This window comes from Arachis ipaensis, chromosome B1 (assembly GCF_059453495.1).
Source record: "Arachis ipaensis isolate K30076 ecotype BB chromosome B1, ASM5945349v1, whole genome shotgun sequence".
NCBI lineage: Eukaryota > Viridiplantae > Streptophyta > Magnoliopsida > Fabales > Fabaceae > Arachis > Arachis ipaensis.
The window spans coordinates 34,324,253-34,337,159 of NC_142436.1; the positions used below are offsets into that span (position 1 = coordinate 34,324,253).

Genomic DNA, 12,907 nt, shown 5'->3' on the forward strand with positions numbered 1-12,907 from the left:
CCTTTGAAGCTCAAAAATATTGCTATCCTTTTGAACTTAGAACTCAGATGATATTATACATTCTCTTCTTTAGGCTCTAATTGATTCTTGAAGATAGCTCCTTTTTCCTTTGGTGCTTTGCACCTTGAGCCTAGACATGACTCTAAGTGTTTTGTTCTCAAGCTTGACTTGATACAAGAACACCACAAGTACTTAACTGGGGAACTCTTTGGGTTCTGATTTTTTCTCTTATTTCTCCTAGATAGTGGTGCTCAGAGCCTTAGGCATACTCTGTAACAGCAATTGGTCATGACTTTAAGCATTCAGTCTAAAGGGTTACTTGACACTTTCACACCACAAGCATATGGTTAGGGAAAACCACTTTTTTGAGGTTGAGATCAGTTTTGACCCTCCTAACCATTGATGTTCAAAGTCTTGGACCTTTTTTCTTTTGATTTTTTTCTTTTCAATTCTTTTTGCTGTTTGTTTTGCTTCAAGAATCAATATTTTTCTTATTTCGGAGAATCAATAATACTTCTCTAGGTTCCTGTTCCTCAAGAACCAATAATCTCAACTCCAATATCAAGTATGCATAGTTAATTCATACGTTCAGAAATAGAGATAGTGCCACCATGTCAAAGTAACTAGAAAATTTATAATATATGACTCAAAATCTCATGCATTTTATTTTTTTTTCTTTTAAACTTTTATTTAAGCTCAGTGAGCAATACATGAGACATCTTTCAAAAAGGTAAACATAAAGTACTAAAATAAACAACTTAACTCGAAAGCATGGAAATCCTACTAGTGATCATGTAACTCATAATAAAAAACAAAAAATGGAATGAAATATCGAAAAACAGAAATAAGATAAAGGATAGGAGAGTGAAACTCACCACCTCATTCATGGTGGCTACTGTTCCCTTCGGAGAGTCCTCTCTAGCACTTCAGCTCTTCCAATTCACGCCCCTGCTTCTACTGTTCCTCTATCAGCTTGTGGAGGATGGTGGACTAGCTCTTGTGCTCTTGTTTCAGCTGATCCATAGAGGATATCGACTGTCCGATGGATACTGCCAGCTGAGTCCAATACTCGCGTGGAGGGAGATCTTTTCCTTGAGGTAGTTCAAGCTGCTTCTTCTGAGGAGGGGAAACCATCTTCTGAAGTTGTGCTTGCCCAAGTTCCGAGTGTACTCCATACTCTTCTTAGTGACTGGGTTGTCCACTGCAATAAGCATATCTCTATTGATGACATGTCATCATGTCATATTTTTCTATGCTTTTTCATACAAAAAATTGATGATTAGTGCTTAAATATTGCATGCTTTTGTGCTTCAATGGTATATTTCTTTGATCTTTTGATTTTATAAATTTTGTAGGAAATAAGAAGAAAAAGAAGCAAAAAAAGCACAAAATAAGCTAAAAAGGAGAAAAGAGAAATTTTGGGGCACACTTTGAAGCTGGAGTACACTTTGATGCCTCGTGGCCCATGAAAAAAAGCAAAGAGAGCGCTCATTTGCAAAGAAAGCGCTATGTTTACTTACTGAACGTTTTCGGGCAAGTTAAAATTTGGAGGCAAAGTTTCGCAAACGACGTGCACGTGCCAATTGTGCATCTGAGACAAAAGCACGCGCAAGCGGGAAGGACGCGTACGCGTGGGGAGCGCTCAATTGAAGAACGCTACGCTCACTAAGTGAATGCTGCAAGGGACGCGTACGCGTGGGTGACGCGTACGTGTCGATCGGCGAAAATGCAAAAGCACGCGCAAGCGTGAGGGACGCGTACACGTGGGTGCCCGAACGCTCCATTCTCTAAATGAATGCTACGCTCTCCTGGAAGCTGCAACTCTACTCAATTTGCCTGATCTCAAGCCCAATTGAAGCCCCAAAGCAAGCAGAGTCCAATTGACATCACTCAAAGACACAAGGATCATCTAGAATAGGAATTTTGCATTTAATTGTAATTTGTTTTCAATTTGAATTTCATTTGTAATTTAGGAATGCCTATAAAAAGGCTTCAGTTCTGCTGGAAAAAGAGAGCTCGGCTAGGCTGCAATAGTAGTAGGTAGTAGTAGGAGTAGGAGTAGGATAGAATAGAAAGCTCTCTTTGATACAGTTTTATTTTTTTGCACTTTTACATTTCAAGTATTGAATTCAATTTGGCTTATGCAATTTTAGTTTCTGATAATCCTCTGCTACAATTTCCTTTTCTGCAACTTTACAATTCTGTTCATGATTCTGCCTGATTTAATTTTTCTGCAATTTCAATTTCCTGTTACTTGTTCTCAAGATCTCTTCGATTATTTGATTTACTGTTTTCTTTAAATTCCCTGCACCTAATTCCCTTTACATTTACTGCACTTTACCTTTCTTGTCATTTAAGTTTCAGCAGTTTACATTTCTTACTCTTTAAGATTCTGTCAAATTTATTTTCTACAATTTATAATTCCTGCAATTTACTTTCTGCTGCATCAATTCTCACTCAACACTGTTAGCTTGACTAAACTAATCACTCACTAAAGTTGCTTGATCCATCAATCCCTGTGGGATCGACCTCACTCTTGTGAGTTATTACTACTTGATGCGACCCGGTACACTCGCCGGTGAGTTTGTGTGGAAACCTAATTTTCCCTCATCAAGTTTTTGGTGCCGTTATCGGGGATTGATATAGATCGACAATGATTAAGTGGGTGAGAAGTCTAGATTAAGCATTTTCTTTGTTTTTGGTCCTTTTAATTTTCTGTTTTCTGCTGAAAACAAGGTGTTTGTGTTTTTTGCCTCACTAAGAAATTCTTCTCTGAGATATGAATTTCAATTTTCATTGGTGATGTGTTTTACAAAATTCAAATGGAGTTCAACTCATCTTGTGATCAAACAAATTTTATGGGATATCACCCACCATCACCAATTGACTATTCTAATGGTGGCTGGGAATATCACCAAGAAATCACAAATTCTGAGCACTCCAATCAATGGAGATATGCTTCAGAGCCACAAGATGAGCAAGACAAATTCACGGGATATTACCCAACACCACAAGATGATTCAGGTCATTATACTAATGGTGGATGGGAGTATCAACAAGGAATGAAAGAGTATGAACACTTCCCAGAGCAACAAGATGACTCGTACTGCTATAACAACCACTCATATTGTGACTGGGAGGGGAAAAATCAAAGGGATCTTGATGATCCATACTTTTTTCATCAGGAAACATCATCACTGGAGTGTGCTTTCAATAAATTCATGCAAGATTGTCCCCCAATGTCACAAGATGATCCATACTGTGATGAATTCAACAATTCTTCAAGATGTGCTTGGGAGGATCAAAACTAGGAAGCATTTGACAGTTCATACCCTACTTATCAAGAGCCATCATCACTTGAGCAAACCTTCAATTCATTCATAGAAAGTTGTCAAACCTCACCTCCCAGTTTTTCCTCTAAAAATTCTTTATCACTTAACTATCCCTTGACACAAAATCTCTTTCAAAACTCACAGTCCACACAAACTTCCATGAACCAAAGCCTCTCAAAGCTTGAAACCATGCTTGAAAGATATGAGGAGGAGGCACAGATATCCTGGAACGAACAAGAGAACTCCTTCAAAAATATGGAAGTGCTAGTAAACCAAATGTTAAATGCAAGGGAGGAGGTGGAAGAGCAAAATGAAAAGGCTCCTAAACTAAGTAAAACCCCACCTCCTGATTTCTCATGTCAGAATTTTCCATCACTTGAATATACCTCAACACAAAGCTCCTTCCATATCCCTCAAAACAACTTCACCATAATGCATCCATGTCCATAAAATCACTTTCAGCCTTCATCTCTTGAGCCAGCAGTTGAAGATCCCCTTCAAAAGTCCAGAGAATTATTGGAAAGGCAAGAACAACTCCTAGAAGAACAAAAACAATTCTGGACAGAGCAAGAATTCCTCTTCAAGAAAATAGAGGGGCATTTAGAGCAAAGAAAGACACATTCAGGATTGAAAAATGGTGAGGGTGAAAAACAAACTGTGAGTGAAGAAGAGGAAGAAGAGGTCCCTGTATCGAGTGAAACTTCAAGGGAGAATGAGGTGGTAGAGATATATGAGCCAAGGATTCCATATCCACAGAGGCTAATTGAAGTGGCAATGGAACATGAAGATTCCCTTCCAACGGACTTAATGGAAAATCATGAAGAAGGAATGGAGGAAGACAATAAAGGAAGTCCACGCTTAATTGAAGCAGGAAGTTGCATAGAAGAAGGGCTCATGGATCTACCAATGCAAGAAGCTCTTGATGAAGATAAAGCTCCAACAATCACACAGCAACCATGTCTTGAAATCAAAGAAGTAAAGACAACTAACAAGAGCACCGAGAAGAAGATTGTGACCAAGATACGAGTGACAACATTCAAGAAAAGGTTAACTGCAAACAATCCTACCCCTGTTCCAGCAAGCAAGCTCAAAAAAGCAACTTACAAAAGAAAGCTCACTGAGGAGATGATACGCACAAAAAACTTGTCTCTCAACAAATTTTCTTCGACAAGTGTACCGAATTTGTCGTCAAGTAAAAACTCACAATAGAGTGAGGTCGAATCCCACAGAGATTGATTGATCAAGCAACTTTAATTAGAGGAATGTTCTGGTTGAGCGAACCAGAATTTGATTTAAGATTTACAGAAAATTAAATGGCAGGAAAGTAAATAGCAAAAACAGTAAATGCTAGAAATAAAGAGCTGAATGTAAATGGCGGAAAGTAAATTGTAGAACCTTAAACGGGAATGGGGTAATTGCTCATAAAAGTAAATGGCAGAAATTAAAGAGAATGGGTAAGATCAGAAATGGGGAGTTCATTGGGCTTAGGAGATGTTGCATTCTCCGGATCAAGTTCGTTTTCATCTCTTCCTCAATCAATGCATTTATTGATCTCCTTGGCAATCTTAAGTGATCGAATTCCAATTTCTTGGTAATTCAATCTCTCAAATCTTGATCAATAGCCAATTCCTTGGTCAATTGCTCATGAGAAGAGATGAAGTATGGTCACTGATTATACCACATGCATTTCCCAAATCAAGTGTTGGTAGGATTATAGTCACATATCCATCCAAACCCAATTTGGTCAGCATGAGAAAGCATTTCTATCATGATCTTTTCATTCCTCTTTCAAGGTTCAGAAGAGATCCAAGTATGAATAGCTTCTTTTCCAAGATAACTACCCAATTGGATGAAGATCGAAAGCTTTCTAGTAAAATCAAGAGAAAAGATAAAAGAAGGAGAATGAAAACTAATATTGATCCATCAAATTACAACAGAGCTCCCTAACCCAATGAAAGGGGTTTAGTTGTTCATAGCTCTGGAAAATGAAAACCAAGATGGAGAATACATGATGAAAGTAAAACTAGAAGTGCAGAGAAAGTAAAATACAGAGAGTAGTTCTATGCCAAAGGCTCCCTAAAGTTTCCAACTCTCTAACTAATTCAAAGCTACTCCTATATATACTACTCTTCTCATCTTCTAGTTGGCTCTTCAAGTCTTGGGTATGGGCCTCTGAATCTTGAGTTTGAAGCAGTTATCCTTTTCATTGGGCTTAGCTTTGCTTGTAGAGAGAAAAGGTGAAGTAGGCAGGGACTTTGACTCAGGACGTTAGTGGTGTCAACGTTAAGTGAAAGTGTGGGTTCGAGAACGTTAGTGACAATCACCTTTTTCACTAACGTTCCTAACCCAAATATGATGACGTTGACTTCAATGTTAGTGGCACTAACGTGACCACTAACGTTGCCTCTTGGTCCTTTGCACACGTTATTGGGACTTACCTTTCCCAATAACGTGGAGAGTCCTCCCTTGTCCCTACGTTAGAGTCCACGTTAACTAGGTTAACGTGGCTTCTAACGTAGCAGTGCCAATTCTTCGAGAACATTAGTGACACTTACCTTTGTCACTAACGTTCCAATGTGCCCCTTTTCCACGTTAGAGTCCACGTTAACTAGGTTAACATGGCTTCTAACGTAGTAATGCTAGCCATCCCCAACGTTAGTGACAAAGGTGAGTGTCACTAACGTTGGCTCATCATCTCTTTATCCACGTTAGCTTCCACGTTAACTAAGTTAACATGGGAGTTAACGTTGCTCATGGTGGCTCTTGGTGGTTCACCCCAACGTTAGTGACAATGGTAAGTGTCACTAACGTTGGCCATCAATTGCTCTCTCCACGTTAGCTTCCACGTTAACTAAGTTAACGTGGGAGTTAACGTGGCTTATGGAGGCTTGGCCAACGTTAGTGACAAAGGTGAATGTCACTAACGTTGGCTTCTCTTTTGCTTCTTAACGTTAGAGTCCACGTTAACTAAGTTAACGTGGGAACTAACGTGGCCAATTATGAGCTTGGTCCAACGTTAGTGACAAAGGAGAGTGTCACTAATGTTGGCCTTGTTGTCTTCTTCCACGTTAGAGTTCACGTTAACTTAGTTAACGTGACTCTTAACGTGGGCTTATGATGGCTTCGAGGGCGTTATTGGCGATTACCTTTCTCATTAACTTTGCAAGTTAGCACCCATTCCGCGTTAGAGGTCACGTTAGTGGGACTAACGTGACTGCTAACGTGGTTCTTCTTTGCTTCCTTTGTCCTGAAATCAAGCAACAAAGTGCATCAAAGTTCTAGTCCAAGTCATGAGTCATGCATCATCCAATTTGTCATATAATTCATGCGAAATTCTCATGAAATCATGTAAAGTGCACAATGTATGCTTGAATCAAGATGTAAGTGAATATCTAACCAAAACTAGCTTATTTTCTAAGAAAATGCATGAAACTACCTTAAAAATAGTAAAGAAAAGGTCAGTGAAACTGGCCAAAATGCCTTGGCATCACAACACCAAACTTAAAGCTTGCTTGTCCCTAAGCAAGTACTGGAACAAGAGAATGATGAATGGAATGCCAAGAGAAATGAGTCATTCTTGTGGAAGTCATGTTCCTGGTTTTATGGTGGTTTCATGCATAGCAACTTAGGTTCATTCCTTCACTGGCTTTCAGACCTTTATCATGTTCTAGAATACTCACTTGATTGCATCCCATGAGACTTTTATTCATTGATCCTCTTGTTGTCATTTCAGGGCTTATTTGTGTTCTTAGGCTAAGTGCTCTGTAAGGGGGCAACTCTTTAGAATAAGCTTTCAGCCAACACTCCCAAACCAGTTGGTTCAAGGTGCTAGGTGTTGAAGCACCCCTAAGGACTTACTTCCTCAAGTCTCTCCCCATACATACACACCACAGGCACATGGTTTGTTTATTTTCTTTCCTTGAGGTCTTGGTGTCCAGCACCTCTTTGGGTTACTAAATGTTCTGTAGCAAAGATTGCTCTTGATAGTGGACTTTCAGCTGATAATCCCGGATTAGTTAACCCAAGTTACCAGGTGATAAAGCACCCCTGAGAGCTTAGTAATCCAAGCAGATCCTTGGTACAGGAACACCACAGACACATTCCTCAAGACTCAAACCCTTGGTGCCTAGCCTCTTTTCTTGCTATTTTTCTTTTATTCTTCATTGATTGTTCTTTCCCTTTTTCTTATTAGGATCTTGTTATTTAGCTAGTCTCATGGGGTGTGTTCAAGCATATGATTCATGACAGATAGTTTTCTTCCCACCTTGTGGTTGAACCAACTTAGCTAACTTATGACCACACCACAAACTCAGGAACTTACTCCATAGTATGAACTCCACTTTGGTCTTTTATAAAACACTCATTCTCTTTTCATTTGATTCAAAAGGACAAGCATACAATTAAGTAAGGAAATGATGCAGTAATGACATTCAGACTATAAAATATAGCCCTAATCAACAAAAAGTTTAAAAGACAGAAATAAAAAAGGTTCAAACTAACATGGAAGCATGTTCTATTTCATACAAGATCTTCCTTATTCAAAGCATAGAAAAAGATGGACCAAAGAAGGAACTCCACCACCTTTTACTCATGTGGATGCCCATGCTCCCCTCCTTGTTTGTCCTCTTTGTGTCCCTCTTGAGTGCTCGTACTCCCACTCCCTTTGCTTTTTCCAATCAACTTCTTCCAGAAACCACCATCTTTCATCTTCTTCTTTAGTGTTTCCTTCTGCTGTTTCACCTTCCTTTCTTCTTGTTCTACAAAATTTTTTTGGACCTCATCATATGTGGGGATAGCATAGTGTAGATGATGCATATGACTAGACATGTAGTTCAACTTGGCTTGAGTGTTTACGTTGAACTCCTCCCTATGTAGTTGCCGTCCTTCATTAAGTACATTGAACTCATTGAATGCTTTCATCTGAGCTATTTGCCGCTGGTTGAGTTCTTGCAAGTGCTTATCTTGACGTTCTTGCCTCTCAGTAACTTGGTGGATGGCTTGAGTGAGTTGGGAGTAGTGTTCCTGTTGCTGCTCCATTTGTTGTTTCTGCCACTCCTCTTGTTGGCTCATCCAGTTGGACTGAAGGCGTAGTATTTGTTCTTGTCCTTCCATATGTCTCATCCCCAAATCTTCAATGGCTCTTAGAAGGTGATTCATATTCAAGTTGGTTGGGTCATGATGTTCTTCTTGTTGATATTCTTCCTAATGAGACTCTTCTTGGTGAGGTCCTTCTTTTGGTTTTCGTTTCCCTATTTGAGGCCTTCTTTGTTGCTGAGCAGGTGTCGTATAAGTTAGACGCTGAAAGGTAATTAGCCTCTCAGGATTTAACCAATCTGGGTTGCTATCCTCGAAGACAACCCTGGCCTTCGTGCACAGTCTGAGGATGGTGCTGGAGTACCAAAGCCTGACACCCGCATCAATCTTCTCAGCTGACTCTTGAATTCCTTCAGCTATCAGTTCATGCACGTTGATATCTCCACCCCGTACTAGGCAATGTACCATAGTAGCTCGAGTGACGTTAACCTCAGAATTGTTTGCGGCTTGGAGGATAGACCTCCTCACGAGTTCGAACCATCCTTTGGCTTCTGGGCTGAGGTCTCCTCTCTTGATGAATCGGGGTCTCCGATCCGCATACCTCTCCCAGTCAGCTGCTATAACACATATGTCATTCACGATTTGTTCGAGTTCATCATCATCAGGGCTCTTACTTACTCTTGCTTGATAACCAAGCTCATCAAAATGTGGTGATTTCAACTGAAGAGTCCTTGTTATAGCATTGGGGCTGAAGTCCACCTCTCTCCCTCTTACGTAACTTTTGAAGGTGGGAGCCTTGGTTTTGTCTTCTCTAACCATATTTGCATAGAACTCTTTGATGAGGTTTGAATTAATCTTCCTTCCGGGTTCGTAAGTCTTTGCCAACCCCTTTGTTCAATTTTCTCTCGAATCTGTGGGCACTCATCCTCGTCAATTTGGAATGTTAACTCAGGCAGTATCTTCTTAAGCTTTATCCGTTCGAATTCGAGTTCATGGAACGCAGTTTTGAATCTCTTCTCGTCGAAAGGAATGCTCTCTACTGGTTCCTTCCTCTTTTGCCTCTTGGAGCTTGATGCTGCCATGAATTTGAGTTGCTGTGTGAAGAGAGTGGAAGGTACGGATAGATGAGGAATTTGGTTGGTTAGGACAAGGTGTGATTTGGATGCCAAAAATGTGAAGTGTGGAGAATGGGGGTTTGAGTGTGAAGGGAAAGTACAAACTAGGACTCACTTATATAGGGAAATGATGAGGGAATGAAGGGTATGGATTGATGTGGTGGTTGATGGATGGACGGATGGGGTTTTGCAGGGGATAGGCACAAGGATCATCGTCTTTATGAGGGGGCTTGGTTCGGTCTTCAAGGGTCTCATTCTTTTCAATGTTGCATGGCAACATTTTCCAATGCATCCCTCCTTGATGCACGTGTGTAATACCTTCCTCTTGTGGTGTCCGAACCTTCCTCATTTAATTGTCCAATCAATCCCCTTCAATGCTCCTTTCCCTTTTCCTATAAAAATAAAATAAGAAAAATTAATATCATTGAGAAATTAAACTTTACGGCTAGAATAATAAAGAAAAAGAATTAGATTGTTTATTCATGAACACCAACTAACTAACTAACTGTGTATCCTTATATGCACATTGGTGGTACCTTGGGTGACACCAAACTTAGTTTGTAGCACTGTGATGAAAAAGTTTTATTCAAGGCTCCAAGATTAGCGTGCTCTGGTTTGTATTCATGCTCTCTCGGCATGCTTTGAACACCAAACTTATTCTTCACTATATACTGCCTAATAAGGATTTCACCAAGTGTTTGTCAAGTTTGGATTGGAATTCATGAATATTGACTTATTCACTATTTTCTAAAAGCATATAAAACATGGGTTGCCTCCCATGAAGCGCTTCTTTAGCGTCACTAGCTTGACGTTTCTCCTTCATCAGGGAGGTTGATAATGCTTCAAGTCTTCTCCTCTGGCAGTAGACCTATATCCAGTGGTTGTATCAATGATCTCTACATGTTCCAAGGAGAGAACTCTGTTGATAGTGAAGACCTTAGGTAACTGAGATGGTACAGTGGGGAGATCAGGGGGGATATCTGGGAAGTAAGCTGAGATCACTTTATCCCCTGGAGAGAAGTCCTCAGTAGGGATCTTCTTGTTCCTCCACCTCCTTGGCACCTTCTTCTTTGTTCCTTGTGATGTTGTCTTACTCTTTATGACCTCCTCCTCTAAGGAAATGTGGTTACTGGTCTCATATGATTCTGGTGGTTTGGGTTCCTCTTGATTTTCTTTGAGCTGTGGCAATTGCTGTTTGCCTTGTTCATCAATCAAGAGAGTTCCCAGATGTGCTGGTTGTGCTTTAGTGCTTGTTTCTTCCTTCAATATCTCACTGTGATTCTTCCTTGGTTCCTTGTTCTCTTGATCTGTTTCTTGTGAGAGTTTGAAGACATTAAAGCTGAGTTGTTCATCATGGATCCTCAAGATTAGCTCCCCTCGCTCTATATCTTTGAGTGCTCTGGCTGTAGCTAGGAATGGTCTTCCCAATATGATTGGGTGAGTGTGACTCTCTTTCATGTCCAATATGACAAAGTCTATTGGGAGGAAGTATTTCCCAACCTTTACCAACATATTTTCCACCACTCCTATTGCTTGTTTTTGAGTTTTATCAGCCAGCCTGATGACTACATCTGTGGGCATTATCTCATTGATCTGCAGCCTCTTCATAAGGGATAAGGGCATTAAGTTGATGCTTGCTCCCAAATCGCAAAGTCCCTTATCAAACATGGTTTCTCCGATGGCACAAGGAATGTAGAAACTCCCTGGGTCCTTTCTTTTTGTAGGCAACTCTGGTTGAATGAAGGCGCTGCACTCCTTGTTCATCACTATAGTTTGGCCTCCCTTGAGTGAGATTTTCCTGGGAAGCAGTTCCTTCATATACTTGATGTATGCAGGCATTTGTTGGATGGTCTTGATGAATGGTATGTTTACATGCAGAGATGCAAACAAGTCAAGAAATCTTGAGTATATTCTCTTCTCCACAGCACCATTGAGTAGTTGAGGAAAGGGTGCATAGAATCTCAGCAGCTCCTGTTGTGAGATTTTTGGTTCTTGGTGATCTTTTTCCTTCTTCTCTGCCGAGGTATCTCCAGGTTGTTTTGACGGCTTGTTTGGTTTGTCCTCAGTCTCCTTACCACTTATAGTGACCATCTTGCAATCTTCCCATCTTACTTTCTTTGTTTCACCTCTCGAATTTTTCTCTGTGTCACTTGGGAATCCATCTGTAGGTTTGGGAATCTGCTCAGAGAGATACCCCACTTGAAATTCCAACCTCTTGATAGTGTCTCCCTGGTTCTTAAAATTTGCTCGCACTTCCTCCTTGAACACCTTGTTGTCTTGAATCTCTTTGCATATGCCTTCAAGCAGGTTCTCAATCCTTGAGAGTCTGTCATCAGATGATGGTGGATTGGGATTAGAGGTAGAAGGATGAGGAGTGTTATTTTGGTTTTGATATGGATGTGCAGAGGTGTTGTTATGGTGGTGTTGATATGTTCTCTGTGTGAATTGTTGGTGAGCTGCATTGTTGTTGGGGTTGTGACGTCTCTGATCTTGGCCTTGATCTTGTTGATTCCCCCACCCAAAGTTTGGGTGATTCCTCTAACCAGGGTTGTAGGTCTTGGAGTATGGGTCATGATTTTGTCTAGGTGAATTCTCAATGTAGTTGGCTTGCTCCTGCTCACTCTCTACCTCTGCATTCACTCCCTCTTGGGTTGTTGATGAGGTGGTGATTGCTGCTACTTGGTTCCTCTCCATCTTCTTGGTGAGGTAAGCTAATTGCTTGGTAATGAGCTTGTTTTGGACCAGCAGAGCATCTACATTGTTTAGCTCAATCACTCCTCTAGTGTTCCCTCTTTCGGAGGCATAGAAGTAGTCATTCTCTGCTACAGTTTCAATGACATCTATGGCCTCCTCAATGGTCTTCTTCTTGTTTAGAGATCCCCCGGATGAGTGGTCTACTGCTTTCTTTGATTCATAAAAAAGGCCTTCATAGAAAATGTGTAGCTACACCCATTCATTGAACATATCTGGTGGACACCTCCTTGTTAGGTCCTTAAACCTCTCCCATGCTTCATATAGAGTCTCACCATCCTGCTGCCTGAAAGTTTGAACCTCAGCTCTCAGCCTGTTGATTCTTTGAGGAGGATAGAATCTGGCTAAAAATTTGTTCACCACATCTTCCTAGGTTGTCAAACTCTCCTTAGGGAAGGATTCCAGCCATTTAGATGCCTTATCCTTGAGTGAGAAAGGGAACAAAAATAGTCTATAGGTGTCAGGATGAACACCATTAGACTTCATAGTATCGCATATCCTCAGGAAGGTGGTTAGATGTTGATTGGGGTCTTCTTGGACGCCTCCTCCGAATGAACAGTTGTTCTGAACAAGGGTGATGAGCTGTGGTTTTAGTTCAAAGTTGTTGGCATGTATGGTTGGCTTTTGAATTCTACTCCATAGTTTCTTGGGTTTGGGTTGATGTAGGAGCCTAGA

The 12,907-nt window shown here is 40.6% G+C and overlaps 1 non-coding gene across 1 annotated transcript; it reads left to right on the forward strand.

Moving 5' to 3' along the window:
• Positions 1–12,440: 12,440 nt before the first annotated feature.
• On the forward strand, positions 12,441–12,547 carry LOC148576184 (small nucleolar RNA R71). The gene has a single exon (XR_015903366.1). It is a non-coding gene; the product is annotated as a small nucleolar RNA R71 (small nucleolar RNA).
• The last annotated feature ends 360 nt before the right edge of the window (positions 12,548–12,907 follow it).